The sequence below is a fragment of the Vicugna pacos genome, chromosome 8 (assembly GCF_048564905.1).
Source record: "Vicugna pacos chromosome 8, VicPac4, whole genome shotgun sequence".
Taxonomy (NCBI): Eukaryota; Metazoa; Chordata; class Mammalia; order Artiodactyla; family Camelidae; genus Vicugna; species Vicugna pacos.
The window spans coordinates 12,150,420-12,170,791 of NC_132994.1; the positions used below are offsets into that span (position 1 = coordinate 12,150,420).

Consider the following 20,372-nt stretch of genomic DNA (forward strand, 5'->3'; position numbering starts at 1 on the left):
AAGTCTACCAGGTCCGGGATAGAATAGGAATTGACCACCCCCGGAGACAAATTATTCAAGAAAAGAAATTTTATGATGTGAACTGAGATGACATTGTCTCTGAATTTCCCAGGATACCACTTTGAGAAAAAAAAATTGGCCTTTACATATACCATATATGAGATTAGCACATAGCTTACAAATTAACTCAAAATAGCAACAAAAATTACATAGTCCTCACTTATGAGAGAGGAATTCCACTTTCTGTCAGTAGTTTGAAGAATATCCTTCCATGCTTTCTTTTTAGATGTTTTCTATGTCACAGTTGATGTTTTCAAATTTGTGAGACTTAAAAGAGCATCTCTAGTTACTGCTGATAGAACTGTCTAATTATTAAGTGATACAGAATTCTAACAAACATAAGTTCCCCAAATGATGAAACAGGCAAAACCAACAGAGATCAATCAGTGTGGATAAAATTGGAACAGAGGTGAGCTACATGACCAAAGGGACTGGCCTGGTATCCACCCTACCAGTCTCGCCCTATGGGATGGCGCCATGCTGAATGCCGCGGTGCACTGACTCCCCACCACATCTCTGCAAAATCAGCAGTAGAATTTCACATCATTGAAAGCAAATGATGCAGGGGAATATTTGGCATGAGTTTATCAAAGAGTGAGCATCAGACTTTTTGGATCAGGCAGTCCAAAAGAAAATTGATTTGCAGCCTTTGCCAGTTTTCATGGTGTAAATACTCCCACAATAGCTGAAGTCAAGTTGCATATGCAGCATGACTGAACATGGATTCAGGAAATAATCACAACCGGCTCTCCTGAGCTGATACAATCAGGCTTCAGCACACCTCTAGCTGGTCCTCCCTAAGCCTTGAAGCTCTCCTCTGGTTCATGTGTATCGAAAGCTGTATAAACATTGGCTGTTTTTCCAGCCTTGTGCTGAGCAAGGCACAGCGATGGAACTGTGCAGATGGTAGTTTTTTTTTTTTTTAAAAAAGCTTGTGAATCTACCTTTCCTGGATTATTTTAAAGAGAAAACATTCTAGGAAAAATGGCTAGAGTGGACATCACGTTCTGTTGTAACTGATGGCTTTTTTCAGCTGGATGTTTTCTCTTGTATTTTTCTGTGAGGCTGAGGGAACATCTTTTCTCAAACTGCCGCTGTCATATTTAAGCAAGTTCTGCTCCCCCCAGATTTCCTATCCACAAGCAGGGAATAATTGTAGTCCTGGTTCTCCTTTGTCTGATGGTTTTTAACCCATGCTGTGTGCATTGAAATCACTAGAGGGAGGAGATTTGTATAAATGCTGATTCATTGGCCTCATTGCAGACTCAGCAAGAAAACAAAGAAAAATTAACTAGCAGTGCTAGTGAAAAAGATATTATAGCTTATTGGAAGTGCCGTATGATGACATTGTCCCCCAAATCTGAGCTTAAGTCACATGATTTATACCTGCAGGAAATACTGCTCACTTCACAGTGTCAAGAACCATCTCCGGTTCTGGGGTTTCCGAATGAGCTGGACAAAGTCCCTACCCTCATGAAGATTCTAATCTAGAAGGTAAACATGAACAAGTAGGAGGCTTTTTAGATATTTTTGTCCTAATTGCCCCATGAAGTTTGAATACCACATGTATACTGTACATCATTTATGTGTGTCTGTGCTTCATACATAAGGAGTTAGGTACTTTTGCCCCGCTCCCTATGAACTACTTTTTGTCCTCTTGGGGGCGATATTGCCCCCATTGAGACAATGAAGAGAGAGGCTGAGGTCCTCCTGTTGAGCACAGGGGACTATATTCAATAGCTCTGTCAAATAAAACAAATCCAGGATTAGTAAGGAGAAACCATTCAAAGGGATTATTGCAAGGCGGGAGGGGGCTGCTTTCCAGGAGCACAGGGCTGTTTTCCAAGAGTCATCATTGTCAGCTCCTTGATAGAAGCTTCCGAGGAAAAGACTTTGAACTCCATGTAAAACATTTTCTAAGAGCCAGAATTTTCTGAAGGTGAATGGGTTGTTGTTCCCAAGCACTGGGACCAATCCCAGGACAAGAACGCTCTCCAGGTAAATCATACGTCACAAGATTAGCTCAGACATGGGTGGTATAGCTCCGTGCTAGAGCACATGCCTGGCATGCACGAGGTCCTGGCTTCAATCCCCAGTCCCTTCATTTAATAAACGAAAACAATAACAACAAAACATGGACTCTGAACCCGGGATTCTGTGGCTTTAAAAGTACAAGATGCTGGGAACATAACCATCCAGTCTACCTTACCGACAGGCTTCCTTACCGAAGTTTAACCCGTTCCTTAACCTCAAATCCGAGATACAGCACTGTGTTTGAACTTCTGGCTTCCCATGCCCTGTGAGGGCTGGCTCTGTCCAAGGTTCAGGGGAGGCAGCAGAGAGTTTTTAGCCAGGACAGCCAGGAAACTTAAAGACCAAAAGAGAAAACAGCTGAAATGTACAAAGGTAAGCTGAGTCCCCAAAAGGGAACAGGTAATCTCCAAGGCCCCTTTCCCATTCTGAAGGGCTAGAGTTTGGGGTTCTCTCAAGTCTGCCCAATCTCTTTCAGAGTTTTATTCTTATAGAATAACAGCTATCATTGAGGTTTTTCTTTTTTTTTTAACTTAAAGTATAATTGATTTGCAATGTTGTGTTAATTTCTGGTGTACAGCATAGTGATTCAGTTGTACATGTATATATTTTCCTTTTCATATTCTTTTTCATTATAAGCCATTAGAATCTATTGAATATATTTCCCTGTGCTATACAGCAGGACCTTGTTGTTTATCTATTTTATATGTAGTAGTTAGTATCTGCAAATCCTGAATTCCCAATTTATCCCCCCAACCTCCACTTCCCCCTGGTAACCATAAGTTTGTTTTCTATGTCTGTTTTGTAAATAAGTTCGCTTGTGTCATTTTTTTTAGATTTCACATATAAGTGATATCATATTTTTCTTTCTCTTTCGGGCTTACTTCACTTAGTATGATGATCTCCAGGTCCATTCATGTTGCTGCAAATGGCATTATTTCATTCTTTGTTATGGCTGAGTAATATTCCATTGTACATATATACCACCTCTTCTTTATCCATTCATCTGCTGATGGAGATTTAGATTGTTTCCATCTCTTGGCTATTTATTGTAAATAGTGCTGCTATGAATATTGGGGTGTATATATCTTTTCTAATTAGAATTTTCTCTGGATATATGCCCAGGAGTGGGATTGCTAGACCATAGGGTAAATCTATTTTTAGTTTTTTAAGGAATCTCCATACTGTTTTCCATAGTGGCTGCACCAAACTCTACTTACACCAACAGTGTAGGAGGGTTCCTTTTTCTCCACACCCTCTCCAGCATTTATCATTTGTGGACTTTTGAATGATGGCCATTCTGACTGGTGTGAGGTGATACCTCATTGTAGTTTTGATTTGCATTTGATTCACATCAACTATCATTCAGTTTTAAAAGAAGCTTCATGAATACAATAGGGTTTATGTGCCTCATTTCTCCCTTCTTTTGTGAAGTGTTCTTCCACTTGGATTATCCAGAATTTGGAATAATTGTAGTTTTCTTTTACTTTTCTTGATTGAAAGAAATTTTGTGAGCTACATAGAATTTGTTTTGCAATTTAATTATGTTTGGCTCTAAAGTCAGTAAAATACTTAAATACTGAAAACCCCAATTTAATTTTTGTCACTAAGTAAATTTAAACATGTTCTACTTAGTTTTCAAAGAAAGAACTCATAAAAATACATCCTGTATTCTCATAAAGATATTAAATTTTAATTAAATATGAAATCTGGCTTCATATCACACATAGAGGGATAAAGCCACATGGTAGAAAATTAAAGGGGGAATTAAAAAAATCTCAGTTGAAGTATTTCACTTAAAATCTTCAGTTCTGAACTAAATACTGCATAATTCCTGTAGCTAACCAAAGAACAATTAAATAGAAATTAAGAAAATTGTTTTTAGGAGTTTACAGTTTCAGGAACCCATTAAATGGATTTCATTGATTTCCCCCTGAGTACACACAATTTTAAATGCTATTCCTTGACTAGCTAATACAATAAGTGGGTCCCTATTAGCTACCAGGCTGAGTGCTAAGGATATAAAATAAGTACAGCTGGTCTCTGCTTTGCAGGCACCTACTCTATTCTGCTCCCCAGAGGCAGCTGGGTAAATGGCTCAGCTGGTTGGTGGTGGAGTGATTGTCTGGGTCAAACTCTAGCTCCAACTTTCATGAGCTGCAAGACATTTGACAAGTTGCTTACTCATTCAGAGTTTTAATGTCTTCGTCTGTTTGGAAAAAAAAAAAGAGTAAGCATAGAACCTCAAAGGAATGTTCTGGCTAAAATATTTGGGATAATGTTTAGAGTATGTTCAATATTTACAATATGTTCATGAAGATCTTTTGGTGTGTTAGCTTGGTTAGCCTACAGTCCACAGTTACTCAGCCAAACACCAATCTAGGTGGGATGGTAAATGTGTTTTGTAGATGTGATTAAAGTCCATAATCAGTTGACTTTAATAAGAGAGATTATCCTAGAGAATCTGAGTGGGTTGAAAGACTTTCAGATCCTGGTGGAAGTGTCCCTGAAAAGAAGAAATTCTGCATATGGACAACAGCTTCAGGCCATGCAGGAGAGCCCCAGCCTACCCTTCCTGATGGCCTGCCCCACTGTTTAGTGCTCTTTATAAGAAGAGACATGTCCCTTATGTATGAGAGAAAGAGAGACAGCTTACTGCCACTTTCTCAGGAAAAGAGCTCTCGCCAGAACCTGACCCTGTGGGCACTCTGATCTCAGACTTCCCAGCCTCCAGCACTGTAGAAAACTGTTTGTCGTTTGAGCCACCTGGTTCATGATATTCTTGTATCGCAGCCTGAACTCACAAAGACAGCAGGCCACAAATTCTGCCCAGAGACCCCAGAGCTCCTTCCCTTCCTGTCCTCCCTGCAGTCTGTTCATTCAGCTATTTATTCTGTGACCTGCTCATCAGGCTTCCAATTTGCTCTTTTGTCATCTACTGCTTACATGTGTTAGGTTTGTTTTCTGTCCCTGAAACTAGAGACCTCTAACAGATACCCTAGGATCTGGGTTCACCTCTCTTCATCACACATGATCTTCCAGGCATCCCATCCACTCCCATGGCTTCAGCCACCACCCGTACGTCCTCTACTCCTTGCTTAGATCTCCAGCCAAGGGCTCCCTCGTGACCTGTGCACCTGCTAATTGCCTAACTGCTCTTGTCCTCTTGGATGACTCCAGACACCCAGCACCCAACACGTCCCAAAGTGAACCCATGCACTTTCTCCCCTGATCTGCTCCTCCTCCTCAATTCTCTAATTTAAGTGATTGATACCATCATCCACTCCATCACTCAAGACACACACCTCCTCCTCCTCTTCCCCCTCGATGGACTAGCAATTGCTTGTTCCTGTCCATTCCCATTCTTGGTACCGCTCATATCCATTTGCTTCTCTCTATCCCTTACTCCTGCCTCAGACCCTCAGGGTGGCCTGGGATATTATGGTTGCCCCTCAACTTTTATCCATTCTCATCTCCTTCTCCCTCTTCATCTGTTTGCTACCATCCATACATCTGTCTCCAATCAATTAACTCCCCTGTTTAAAATCCTTCTCCCCTGACCCATATAAAAAGGCAAACTCAGTATGTCAAACAAAGCGTCCCAGCGCTGACTTCTGCCTGGTTTCTCCATCCCTCTTTCCTTTTAGAGTTGTAATTCCTAAACTCTAATCATGTTGATAGAACTGCACTTTACCTAAAATGTCACCCTGTTCTCCACTGTCCCTCCAGCCCAACAGTGCTTCTGCTGCTTCCTTTGCCTGCAACGCACTCCCCCTCCTGCCCCTGTCATCTGCCTGGCAAACACCTACCCACCTCTTTACCAAAAGACTATAAGTGCTTTTTTGTAAATTATAAAAATAACATATTTTTATTGCAAAAAAGTAAAAAAGTACAGAGATGTATAGTAAAGAAATAAAGACTAGTGCTCACTTCGACAGCACATATACTAAAATTGGGACGATACAGAGAAGATTAGCATGGCCCCTGCACAAGGATGACACACAAATTCAGGAAGCATTCCATATTTAAAAAAAAATACACACAAAAATAAATAAATGGAGAGATATTTCAAACAAAAACAAAATTAAAAAAAAGAAATAAAAGCCCACTACCCAGAAATAAGCCTAGACTTGGGATGGGTGAACATGTCCTTCCAGCTGAGCTCTTCAGCAAAGCCACAGTAGGGGGCTAGAGAGGGGCAGGGACCAGCCTTCTAGAGGAGGACCTGCATGGAAGAGGTGGCATTAGGGAAGGCAGTCAGAATGATCTCAAGTGAGGACCAGGTAACCTGGACCCTCCCTCCTCCAGCCCTACTTTTAACATTCAGTCACTGTACACCTGTCGGAATTTATATTCTGATCAATGTCCTTCCATACCTTTTTCTCTATAAACCCCCCCACATGCACACCCTCTCTCTTACCAAAAGTACTGTTTGATAACCTGCTTTTTAAAAAATAATCATTTTAAGTAGGTTCCAATTTTTTCCTTGTTTCATAACCCCTGCTATTGTGAATATCCTTATACACATCCTTTGGAGCATTTGTGTATTTTCTTAATTTAAATTTTCAGCAGTGCAATTTCTGGTCAAAGGGTATGTGTGCTTATTTAAAAATTTAAAAACTTATTTGCACACTGCAATTTAATAGAGTGAATCACTCCTTCCTCTCTCCTCAGTGTGGGTCCCTCTTCCCTCCTAGCCTCTCATAAATTCGTATCATCATTCTTTTTCACCTTTGCTAGTCCAGTACATTTTTTAAAAGATGTCTTGTGTTATTTTTAATAGAAATATGCTTTCACATTATAAAAGTCATGCATTGTCATTGTAAAAAATACCAACATACAGGCTGTTACAGGTTGAATTATATTATCCCTTCAAATGATAGTTGAAGCCCTAACCACCGGATCCTGGAAATGTGACCTTATTTAGAAATAGGGCCTTTGCAGATGTAATCAGTCAAGATGAGGACTAGGGTGGGCCCCACATCCAATGATGGGTGTCTTTACAGAGAGAGAGAGAGAGAGAGAGAGAGAGACATGTGGAGACACAGATACCCACAGGGCAGAAGGCCAAGTGAAGACAGAGGCAGAGATTGGAAGGATGGATCTGTAAGCCAAGAAATGCCAAGGACTGGCAGCAGCTCCCAGAAACTAGAAGAAACAAAGAAAGGTCCTCCCTTAGAGCCATCAGACAGAGCATGGCCCACTGACCCCTTGATTTCAGATTTCTAGCCTCCAGAACTGGGAGACAATACATTTTAAGCCACCTCTTGGGGGTTTAAACCCACCAATTTGTGGTATTTTTGTGAAGAGCGCCCTAGAAAATAAATACCTAGGCTTGAGCATCACGTTGACAGTGTGATAAATATCCTTCCAGAAGGCCCCAGAATCTTGTTTAAGATCAGCCTAGGCACTGAGCCCTCCATGAAGCATTTAATGAAGATATCCGCTGGACGGAGAGTGGAAGCAAAGAGAACGGACAGCCAGCTCTGTCTGCAGGGGCGGCCTGTGCTATAGTGGCCACAAGGTGGCGCTGATTCTCCAGCGGCCGCAGCGGTCCCTGACCTTGGGGAGTGGGACCGATGGGGGGGAGGGGGGAGGAAAGGAGAAGGCGGGGAGAGGGGCTGGATAGGAATAGCACGCTCCTGGGAGGCTGCTGGATGGGTTCCATCTCTCCCCCAGCTCCTGTGCAGCTGCCGCCTTAGGAGAAGACATTTGGAGACTTCGGACCTGCCTCTTTCCCTGGAGTCTCCCGGACTCACTGTGTCCAAGAGTCTCTCCCTGAGACCTGCGCCCCTGTGGCTGGGCAACCTGCACTCAGCATTCTACTGCCTAAACCTGTAGTCTTTGCACCTTCCCCAGGCACGCGTTCACCATCGTCCTGGCCGCGTCCGGGGATCCTGCGTCGGTTGCACAAACTCTGAGCCGCACGGCTCTGCTTCTTTCTTGAGAGCTCCCCTCCCCAACCCCAGAGTGCAGGAACACCCCTCTCACTTTCTCACAGAAAGAAGGGTGCCTCATTCGGAGTGCAAACCCCACCAATTTGCCAGAACATTCACTGAGGAAGCCCTTCCTCCTAAAAACTTGGGAGAGCAGAAGAGAGAGCACCGGCGGAAGGGCCAGACTTTAAAAGGAGGGGGAGGTAACAGCCCAGTGGTAGAGTGCGTGCTTAGCATGCACAAGGTCCTGGGTTCAATTCCCAGTACCGCCAGTTAATAAATAAATCTAATTATTCCCCCGCCCCACCACACACACCAAAAAAAAAAAAAAAAAAATCTAAGAAAAAGAAGAGAAGGAGGCCGTGTTGGAAGGTGCTTTTGGGGAGAAGGGAACTGGGGAGAACTGGGGCCAGTGTCCCTTCATATTTCATCATGATATATGATAAATACACAACATATGAATATAAACAGATACAGATGTCGTGTCCAAAGGTGAGGAGAATAGCAAGTAAAGGATGAGGCATGTTTGCAGAAAAGGGGAGCTGCAGAGGGAGAGACCTCGTGTGAGGGTCAGTATCATCTTGGAACCCACTGTTCACTCACATTTTTTTTTTTTTGCATTTAAGAACTACTTAATGTGGTCACACTATTTTAAGAAATGAGGCTGTATCAGTGAGCAAATGAGAAAAAAAAAAATCCCTGCCTTTGGGAACTATTCTAGTTGGGGAAGGGGACTAAAAATAAAGAGTTAAGTATAATTAATTGGTAAGTAGAATGGAATGCTAGAAGGTGAAGTATGGTCTGAAAATAATAGATCAGGATACAGGAAAGCAGATGTTGCTGTGGGGTCGGGGAGCTGGGACTTCAAATTCTAAATCAGGTGTTCAGGGAGGTCTTCACTGTCCTCCGAGACTTGAAGGAAGTGACGGAGTTGGCTGCGCGGCTGTGTGTGGGCAGGGGTTGGCTGAGGGGTGGGGGGTGCGATCCATCCAGCAGAGAGAGCAGCCATTTAACTGCCTGGCATGTTCAGGTCAACCCTAGAGTACATGGGATGCAGGAACAGAAAGAGAGGGGAAAATGAGACGGTTTGGGCAGGACCCTGCAATGCAAGTGGGGCAAAGGGGTCACAGGTTGAGACATGGAAGGAATTAATGTTTAAGAAACCGTGGATGGGGAACGATCCTGCGTTCCTGGTACCCAAAGAGGGTGGAAGGACTTGAAAGGTCCTGTCGAGAACGAAAAGAGACTTTGTAGAAGTTGCCGGAGTGGGAGAGTCTGTGGATCAGCAGTAGGTTAAGTCTAGGTTGGAATCTGAGATGCCATTGGGAGAACAGACCAAAGCGGTGACAAAGTCAAGACTGTGGCTTTGGGAGTGAACTGAAACAACCACACGAGTGCCGCTGTGCTCTTCTGAAAGGGCGGCCGGACGGCACTGAGTAGCGCAGGGAACTTCTCTCAGGCTTTCTAACAAATGTACCAGAGAACTCAGCCTCCTCCCTAAAGCACGTCGGGGTGCACGCGTGCCCGCCAGCAAATGTTATAGGAGGAACACATTTGCACCTACAAATGGTAGGGACCCGCCCTTCCCACGGATCCACACGTTTTTCTCAGAAGAGCTGGGTTATTTTGTTCTCTTCTAAGAGGGCAAGGCCCGTCTGAGTTCAGGGAAAACTTGGTGAGAGGCGATGCCGGAATGTCGAGGCTGAAGCTGCAGACGGTCAGGTGTAGCAGCAGGCGAGGGGCTGGCAGCCTCCGTTTCTGCTCTGCCACTCTTGACTCGAAGGAAGTTTTGCTGGGAGAGGCGAAGTAAACAAGTGGAAGGTGGAAGAATGCGACTGAGTGGAGGGGAGCTGAAGAACATGATGATTCATTCATTCATCACGTAGGTCCACAAACATATACGGAACGTTTTACTGGGAGCGTTTGTGGGCGTGGGGGACACGTCAGTGACAACAGGGACCCTCCTCTTTGAGACTTACCTACCTCTAAGAGGAGACAGAAAATACACAAAAGTGGTAGGTTGGAGGGGTTGAGGTCGATGGATTTGGGGACCAATCAAGAGAAAAGAGATGCCTGCAAGAGAGGCAGTAACACACAACAGGCTTTACTGGGTGGCCTTTGGGAGGGGTTCCATCCAGATGTTCATGGAGAGGGGGCCAGGGGAGGGGGCTCCATGCCTGGGTGATTTCGCCCAGAAGCAGGGCGGGAGTCTCTGGGTCTGCTCTGAAGGGCGGCATGGCTTGGGCCGGTGTCTATACTGCCATCTTACCAGTGACCTGCACGTGTGGGCTATTTTTTAAATAATTGGATGTGTAAAAATTTGAGTTTGGCTCCAGGAGGCTTTTAAGCTATTGGGGCTTGGCCTGCAGTGAAGAAAAAGATAAACTAGGAGTTGATATACGAGGCTGTCTCTGGCCTGTGTATGTAACGGGTGAGCTAAGGGGAAAAATCAAGCAGGGTAAGGAGACAGAATGTACCAGGAGAGAGGTTCTCTCCTTCTTGCATTGTCCGAAAAGGGCTCTGTGGTGAGGGCACATCTGAGCAGAGCCGTGCAGGGAGTAATGGACGGAGTGTTCCGTGTAGAGATCTGGCAGAAGACATTTCTGGTGGTTTTGCTTTCAGAACCACCAGAAGGTCAGGGAGGGGAGAGCAGAGACATTAAGGCGGACAGTGGTGAGAGCTGGGGCCGCATGACTTGGGGTCACAGAGGCCACACAAGGAAGGATTTGGTCTTGAGTGCAATGGGAGATCAGTAGTCACAGGGGAGATGCGATTTTACATTTCAGAGGTACCCCAGTGTCTGTGCCACAGAAACACATTATCCTGGGAAGGACTGGTGGCAGCTTGGACCAGAGGGGAGATGGGGAAAGGTGATGAGATACTGAACCCTGGGAGTATTTCCAAAAGAGAGCTCACAGATAGTGTTGAACTGAGTGTGAGATGTGAGAAAAAGAGAGATGCTGTCAAGGATGACCAGTATCTTTGACCCGTGTTTAAATGCCAGGCAACATGGTGCCTGAAGCATGCCTGTTACATGTTAAGACCACAGAGCAGGGGTGAGTGGAGGCAGCAGTGTGGGCAGGCTCACAGGCTGTGGGTCTGAATGCCGGCTGCACCCCTAACACAGCAGCCCCCCTTTGTCCTTGGGGGACACACTCCAAGACCCCCAGTGGATGCCTAAAACCAAGGATACTATCAGACCCCATATATACTACATTTTTTCCTATACATACATACCTGTGATAAAATTTAATTTATAAATTAGACACAGTAAGAGACTAACAGCAGTAACTAATAATAAAATAGAACAGTTATAACAATACACCGGAATAAAAGTTAACGTGAATGTGGTCTTTTTTCCTCCTGAAATACCTTATTGTACTGTACTCAGCCGTCTTCTTGTGATGGTGGGAGTCAGATGCCTCTGTAATGGGATGAAGAGAGGGAATGCCGTGGGCATTGTGACATGGCATTAGGTTACTGTTGACCGTCTGATGATAGGGCAGAAGGAGGATCACCTGCTTCAAGTGATCCTGGATCTCTGAGCCAGGATGATGGCAACGGTCACATATGAGGAGCAGATGATTGCAAATGCTGGGGACCCCGGGTGGGATGGAGCAGCGTGGAGTGAGATTTCATCACACTCCTTAGAATGATGAGCAATTTAAAACTTACTAATTGTTTATTTCTGGAATTTTCCACTTAATATTTTCAGAATGCCGCTGATCATGAGTAACAGAAACCACAGAAAGTGAAACCATAGGGGGGACCACTGTAGCTGTGTGACCCTGGGCACATTTCTTCTCTTTTAATTGAAATATAGTCAGTTTACAATGTTGTGTCAATTTTTGAGGGACAGCATAATAATTCAGTCATACATATACATACATACATTCCTTTTCATGTTCTTTTTCATTATAGGTTACTACAAGATGTTGAATATAGCTCCCTGTGCTCTACCGTAGGAACTTGTTTATCTATTTATACATAGTAGTTAGTATCTGTAAATTTGAACTCCCAATTTATCCCTTCCCACTCCCTTTCCTTTCTGGTAACCATGTTTGTTTTCTATGTCTGTGAGTCTGTTTCTGTTTTATAAATAAGTTTATTTGTGTCTTTTTTTTAAGATTCCACATATAAGTGATATTATATGGTATTTTTCTTTCTCTTTCTGACTCTGGGCTCATTCCTTAACCATTCCCCCATCTGTGAAATGGATGCACTAATAGCACTGTTCTATTGAGATGTTGTGAAGATGAACAGAAATAATGGCTATAAAGTGCCTAGTGACTGAGACACGCCAGGTTACTACAGGCTAGTAGTTACTACCACTGGTCTTTAAGCGAGAGCCTCAGAGACAGGAAGACTTATCGCTAGGGGACAGGGGAGGGATGGTTTCAGGTGAAATGAAGGAGATTAATTCGGTTTATAAGGACCCGGAGTAAACATCGTTCAGCAGCAGGACTGACTACAGAAGTTGTGTGGTCCAACGCAAAGTGAAAATGCAGGCCCTCCTGTTAAAAAAAGCAAGGGTTTCAAGATGGCGACTACAGGGCATCACACGGAGCACAGGGCCTGTCACCGCCACCTGCCAGTTGCACACCCATGAAGCCAACCCCTTTCATCAGAGTGCCTCAACTCTCCTTTTCTCTAAAGAAAGACAAAGTCCTCCGAGTGCCTCTGGACCACCAGTTCTGAGTCAAACCAAACGGAGCTGGCGGCACAATTTAATTGTGCACCAGAATCACAGCCCACCACACTGTCCTGCTGTATCTCAGAGGCCTTGCTCTCCGGTTCCTAGAACTACTTTAGAAAGTACTTTGCTTCTTTGTATGCTCTTGAATAAAGCCAGAGCCTTCCAAATAGATATAAAGTAGGTACATGAGACCATCATTTCCTTGAGAAGAGAATCCTACCTGTTTACTCAGAATGTACAGTTACCCAGTCCCGACCATTTGGATAGTACCTGATGTGTCTGAAAATGCTCCACACATCGGAGTCCTGGGAGATGAGTGACATTTTAGAGGAAACAAAGATTTAACATGTTTACATGGTTTTCTCAAAGTCACTGTTAGTGGAATTACTAGAATTGGACATCTGGTCACCTCAACTTCAGATCCTGCATTTTGACTAATTTGCTAGGTAAATAAAATCTGAAAATGTTCTCAGTCTCTCTACTCGGATTCATGTGAAAGATATTAAGAGTTATCTGCCCTTTGGACAAAGAAGAGTTGAAAATCGTCTTTAGTTTTCTCTTGACTGCACAATGCAATTCCATAATATCAAACATTTTGTATATTTTTATGTCTGTGCAATGTCTTGTTTGAGATGTGAGTGCCTTGAGAGTGGCCTAGGTCAGGCTTTTTCTTCCTTTTCTTCCTTCTTTCTCCTTCCTTCCTTCCTTTTTTCCTTCCTTCCTTTCCTCCCCTTTCCTCCCTTCTATTTTATTTTTTTAAAGAATGCCTAGCAAAAAAAAAAAAGCCTAGCACATGGTTTGCATATAAATATGTTTAGGAAATACTTTTGGGTCTAGAGCCATGGTTCTTAGCTAGAGATGCTTTTGCCCCCAGGGGCCATTTGTCGATGTCCGGAGACATTTTTGATTGTCACATCTGGGGAGAAGGGAATGTTACTGGGATCTAGTGGGTAGAGCCCACTACATACTATGTCCTACACTGCTCAGGACAGCCCCCCTCAACAAAAGTGGCCAGACCTCAAATACTAAGATGGAGAAACCCTACTGAAGAGGAAGAGAGAGGAACACAGGGTCAATGATCAAGATTCTGTATCTCTGATTAAGAAGAAGGAATAATCCTTAGCATCTGTTCAGCATCTGTTCTGGGACCTGATTCAAATCATAAAGGCCATGATGGAGGAGAGGCAGTGTTCCTGCAACTGAGTGTCCCAGGGTGTCTCCCTCCAGCTATCAGGAAAACACAGCAGAAAAAGAAAATCAGCTGGTAGAGTTTCAAAGTCAGAAAATGGTCAGAAATGTGTCAGGTTTCACCTATGTTTTCGATTCCGGGAAGTTTATTTCCTCTGGCCAGCACTGGGTAAGACTGGGCAGCATCACCAAGGCAATCGCCTGCTTTGGGTTCCAGCTTACGTTCTGAATGGAGAGAACTCCCCTGTGCGTGAAGCAGATTCGATTTCCTACAGAAGGCGGAACCATAGACATAAATGATTAACGATCGTATCATGATTAGAGAAACATACATTTCTGGGCAACAGAATGCAAACAATAACAACCCTTCACTGTTCTCAGTCACTATTCATTAGTCTTCTCAGTTAATGCTCCTTTTTGTTTGTGCCCAAAGGAAAAAAGAAAAGAGAAGGACGAGGAGAAAAAAGACAAGAAAAGCAAAGCTTCACAAGGTCATGGATTGGCGTGAAAACAGACTCAAGACGATTGATCCAAGCAGCTGGTTCCCTAACGGTTAGTTTTACTAATTTCTTCTAAATGTACTTTTCTGTGTAATTATTTTAAGAAGGAATGAAAGATTTAAATTAAGATAAAATTAGGATTAACTCACTGCATATACTAAAAATCTCATTTAAAATTTTGACATGCATTTGTCCTCCATAGGGGTTGTCCCTGTTTAAAACCCTGTCTGGTAAGGTTGCAAGAAACTGGTTGTTTCTTTACTGGTGACAAACCTGACTTTTATTATCAACGTTGTCTTCCAACATTGTTCTCCACGTACTAGTTCGTACTGTTTTCATTTGCGTTTTTCCTCTTCATAGAGATATTGGCCACTTGCCTTTCTTCTTTTATGAATTACCTACTGAGTCTTTCGCTCCCTTTTTGTGGCGTAATCTTTTCTGTTTGAAAGAGCTCTTTGTACAGTAGGGTATGTTTATATTTTTCTCCCTTTTGTAAGTATTTTTTTCCTCACGTTGCAGATTTTTAATGGCATTCTAGATGTGTATAGTAGTTGTATATATTTATGTGTGAAATTTCCATTCCATTTGCTTTCCCGTGTGTTATCAATAACGTGCAAGAAAATATAATGAAAAACTGTTCAATATATCACTTTTGGTTAATTCATCCATTTATTCAAGAAGTTGGAATCGAGTGCTTTCTGTTGAGTCTGGAGCTGTGCTCAGTGCTGACAATGGAATATTGACCACAACCAACTATATCCTCCCTTGGAGTGTAAAATTTATCAAAACCACCAGCACCACCACTACATTAATAATAATAATAACAAATGATAATAATAACAAAATATAGCACAAAACAAAATTCTCAGGAATAGATGTAAGATAAAATATGCAGGATCATTTTAAAGAAAATTCTAGCCCTTAGCTGAAGTGCACGAAAGAAAGGTTCAATAAGTGGAGATATACTATATTCTGGATGGGAATAGTTACCTTGTAAACATGTTAATTCTAATTAACTATGAGTCAAAATTTTATTTTAATTATAAGAATAAATATATAAAATAGCTAAGAAATTTTTATAGAAAATGGTAATGGTAGGGGATTTGACCTATAAGATATGAAAGCAGATTCTAAATTCTCAGCACTTACAATAATTGAGAAAAGAATTATTAAATAAACAGTACTAGGTCAATTGATTAATTATTTCAAGGAAAAGCTGAAATAAATATTACATGTTATGCCAAATTAAGTTCTAGACAGATTTAAAGTTATTAAGAAATATTGAAATTACACAATTACTGGAAGAAAATATAAAGTACAATATCAAAGACAGAAAGGACAAAATCTACTAAGTAAAAATTTGACCACATAAAACTGCAAAAGGTTTTTGTAACAAAAATATCAAATTAAAATAGAAATATAGAAAATGTGTGTGTCTGTGTGTGTGTGTATGTGTGTAGGGACATGGAACAGAAATTTGCAATGTCCCAAATATATAAAGCACTCTTCATAAATGCAGGAAAAAAGACAAACCTTTCATAGAAAAATGGACAAAGGACATGAATGGACAATTCAATAAAAAAGAAATACAAGTAAACAACACATATATATTTAAATATTAAGCTTTGGTAAAAATCAAAGATATACAAACAGTCCAGCGCAGACTAAAAGCTCAGTGTTGAAGAGCACACGGGAAACATACACTCGTGTTCCCCATGGATGAGACTCTGATTAGGATGGTATTTTGAGGGGATATGTTTAAGCTGCCCTGAATTTAGCAGATGAAAGCAATAAACATTTATTACCATGCGAGTTCCCTGAGTTAGGAATCTGGGTGCAGCCTCACTGGGTCCTCTAGCTCAGGGACTCCCCCAAGGCTACAGTCACGGGGTTGGCTGGGGGCCCAGTCATCTCAAGTCTTTCCCAGGGGAGGGCCCACCTCCCTGCTGGTAACAGGCCTCCAATTCTTTATGGTTGTTTTTCAGAAACACCAGTCTAGCCCACACTCTAGTGCACACATTTGAGGACATAAAAACCAGAAATGAGAATCCTTGGGGTCCATCTTGGAGGCTGCTCACCCCCAGAAACAATTTGGCAATATGTGTCAAAAGCATAAAAGAGTGTACATTTCATTGACACGTTAGTTCTAATCCTCATTACCTGAGGAAATAATTGAACAACTGCACAAAGAGGGGAATGCCAGAATCTTTTTATGGAATGGCATAATAGAATAAATTGGGAACAAGCAAATGTCAATAGTCTTGTTTAAATAAGTTCGGTTACAGCTACCCAACAGAGCAGTACGATGAAGCAATTAAAAATTGTGTAGATGCGGAATATACAAAGATGTTTTTGAAGTATTACTGAATTTAAAAATAAAATTGAAAAAATCTTTCAAATGTATATTTTTTATAAATTGTTAAATATAGACACAGGAAAAAAATCTGGAATGATAGACTCTAAAATACTGCCCATGATTATTTCTTTGAAATGATGGGAATATACATGTTTAAAATATTTCTTTATTCTGCTTAACTCATATGATTTACATTTCCTACAATGGAGCTATCATATTTTATAGCAAAAAAATGAGCCAATACTTTTAATGAAAAGTAAGAAAACCCACCTTGCTTGCTAATAGTCATACTGTGCATGTGCACTGTGTCTTACTCAGCTCAGGTTGCTGTAACAGTGGTTTAAACAACAGACATTTATTTCTTGGAGTTCTGAGGCTGGGAAGTTGCTGACAGATTCAATGTCTGGTGAGAACCTTCTCCCTGGTTCATAGATAGCAGTTTTCTCGCTGTGTCCTCACATGGTAGAAGACTGAGGAAGAGACTGGGGTCTCTTTCATAAGGGCGCTAATCCCATTCATGGGGGCTTCACCCTCATGACCTAATCACCTTCCAGAGGTCACACCTTCATATATCATCACGTTGGGGATTAAGGCTCAACATATGAATGTGGGGGGGCATAACCATTCAGCAGCACTGGGGAGTCCCCCAGTCACTGTCAGCCCCCACTTTCCTGAGTTCCTGCCCAGCTGCCTGAACACAGCAGCATCCTTCAACAACCAGACCCAGACTGTTGCTTCTTTCTCTGAGGAAGATTCCACACAAGCCTCTTGCAGGATCTTCGTGTGGCTAACTGAATGCAGGGAAGGCCACAGTGGAATACGGAACGCCGTCCTCCAGAACCTTCCTCGGATATTCGATACTGACGCTCTCCTGTCCTGTCAAGATGAGGCTGCAAGTGACAGACAGTCATTTTTCATTTTCACCGTTCCTTTGAAATTTTAAGCACATTGTTTTTGTTTTTGTAACACCAAGCTCTTATGTTCTGTTAACAGATGAGAATTAAAATAAATTACATTAAATTGTGCTGTCAGGTCCTCATTTCGATGAGCTTATTTCTGCCTGAACGTTTAATCGGGTATGGTTTACACGTTGACAATAATCAATATATTCATTCCCCAGTGAACTGGGAACCAAATCCCTCTGTTTGAAGGAGTCATTTATATGTATGTTATGGGTTCATTAAATAAAACAACTGAAGCCCAGTGCTGCACAAAATTACCAGAATACTTCACAGAATGCATCGTGATGTCTTCGTTGGCGGATGTGGTAATTAAATTCATGTGCTATAAAGCAATACAGAACACCATTTTATTCCTTTCTGGATGAAATTCTCTCTTCTCAGTTTTAGAAATTAGAACTGGAAAATGCCTGCATTTAAGGCAAAGGGCTTTCAAAATTAATCCAAAGGAGAATTCTTAATACGGCAGCTCGATGGAAACGCAAAGTTATTCCCTGCCAGGCGTTTCTTAAAGCCCCAGCCCCCAACCCTTTTATCTGATTCTGAAACTGCCTTGGCCATAATTGGGTTTCCTAAGACCTGTTTTTCTCACTGGACACGATTGCGAACAAAGAAGGCTGAACTGGGAAAAGAATTAATTTTAACGAGAGAGACACGGGGGAAGTGTGAGTGGTTTCCTCTGTTTCCTTTGATCTAAAATAATGAATGTTCATGCGGCAAATAGAGCAGAAAGATTACAAACATCTAGTCCTAAACAGAGGTGGCACTTTTATACAATCTAATGAAATCTCCTTCGACAAACCATGTTCACAACTGGGTCTGCTCGAGCGTGGCAGAACATCCCGGGGTTCTGTGTTTTTCATCTTAGTTTGTACCAAGTTGCACAAAATACGCTCTATCCGAGGGGCACGGAGGGTGTGCCCGGTTATTTCTAGCTCTGCAGGTTTCAGGTGTAGGATTTCCTCCTTGAAAGTGTTTAGGACCTTTTAATTTTATTTATTTATTTTTACATTAAAAACATTTTTAAATATCTACTATTTTTCACAGTGTAGCTCAGGCATCATTTCTTTAAATGTTTTTCCGAGTCTTCCAGATCCAGGAGCTGCTTTTAGGTTCCCATGGACCTAAGCTATCAAGGCACCTGGCACACATTTTTGCACTTATCTGTTGACATGTTTACTATCCCAGCTGATCTGGAAGCTCCCCCAGGGCTGCAGCCATGCCTTGCTCATCTTTGTCTGCATTTCCAAGAGTTTCTACTAGATGGCAGGTTCTCATAAATATCTTTCAAACTAATGAATGAATAGAGGACGTTGCTTTATCTGAAGGAAGACATTTAGGAAAAGACACGGCTTTCAGGACCTGGCAGCCTAGGCCACCACCACTGCATTAAAAATTGGTTGGATCAAAATGACTATGGGAAAGGGGTTTCAGCAGGGTCTAGACGATGGCTTCTGGATCACATCAACTCGTAATCTTAGAACTGCAGGTCTGACATTCAAAGGACAAAACAAGTTTCTGTTGAGAAGTCACCTCCTCTGGGAGGTGTTCTCTGGGCTCTCTGAAATGTTGCCCTCTCTCTGACCCTCAGTCCTCCTACTTGGCTTTATTTGTCTCCATCATTCTCATCGCAATTTTTGTTTTTTTTAATTGAAGTTATAATACATCAGTTATAATACATCAATTTCTGGTGTATAGCACAATGTCCCAATCATGCATATATATGCATATATTTGTTTTCATATTCTTCTTCATTAAAGGTTATTACAAGATATTGAATATAGTTCCCTGTGCTATACAGAAGAAATTTGTTTTTTTTAAAATCTATTTTTATATATAGTGGTTAACCTTTGCAAATAAACTCCAAAATTTACCCCTTCCAAGCCCCTTTCCCCTCAGTAATCATAAGATTGTTTACTGTGTCTACGAGTCTGCTTCAGTTTTGTAGATGATTAGTGTCCTCTTTTTTCTTTTCTTTTCTTTTTTTTTTTCAGATTCCACATATGAGTGACATCGTATGGTATTTTTCTTTCTCTTTCTGGTTTGCTTCACTTAGGATGATGATCTCCAGGTCCATCCATATCACTGCAAGTGGCACTGTTTTATTCTTTTTTATGGCCGAGTAGTATTCCATTGTATAAATATACCATATTTTCTTTATCCAGTCATCTGTCCATGGACATTTAGATTGCTTCCATGTCTCGGTTGTTGTAAATAATGCTGCTATGAATGTTGGGGTATGTGTGTCAGACACTGGAAGGATAAGCAGAATTTCTCCCAATAAATGTCCTGTCTTCAAGTCCTACCTCCACACACTCCCTTGAATCTTGATGGCGCCACCTAGTGCCCCTCCTATAATTAACCTCAGTGACTGCTACTTCTTGCAACATGATTGATGAAGCTATAATCTACTTGATGGATATTAGTGACCCTCCCACCCCAGTTTGCTGCAGACAGGACACTGTGGGACCTTGGGCATCTTTTGTAACCTCACTTGAAAAATAAGAATTTTAAACTGGATAATCTTGACATCACTTTCTAGCTCTAGAATTTCTTGAGTGAAGACATAGGAAAAAATATTAGCAGAAATATCTAAAACAAAAGCATCTCAGTTATTCTGAAAGCTCTGTTATCCTGAAAATTTAT

General features: G+C 41.9%; 1 non-coding gene across 1 annotated transcript; it reads left to right on the forward strand.

Moving 5' to 3' along the window:
• The first annotated feature begins 6,013 nt into the window (after window positions 1-6,013).
• On the forward strand, window positions 6,014-6,120 carry LOC116281670 (U6 spliceosomal RNA). Its single transcript, XR_004191131.1, has one exon. It is a non-coding gene; the product is annotated as a U6 spliceosomal RNA (small nuclear RNA).
• Window positions 6,121-20,372: the final 14,252 nt, after the last annotated feature.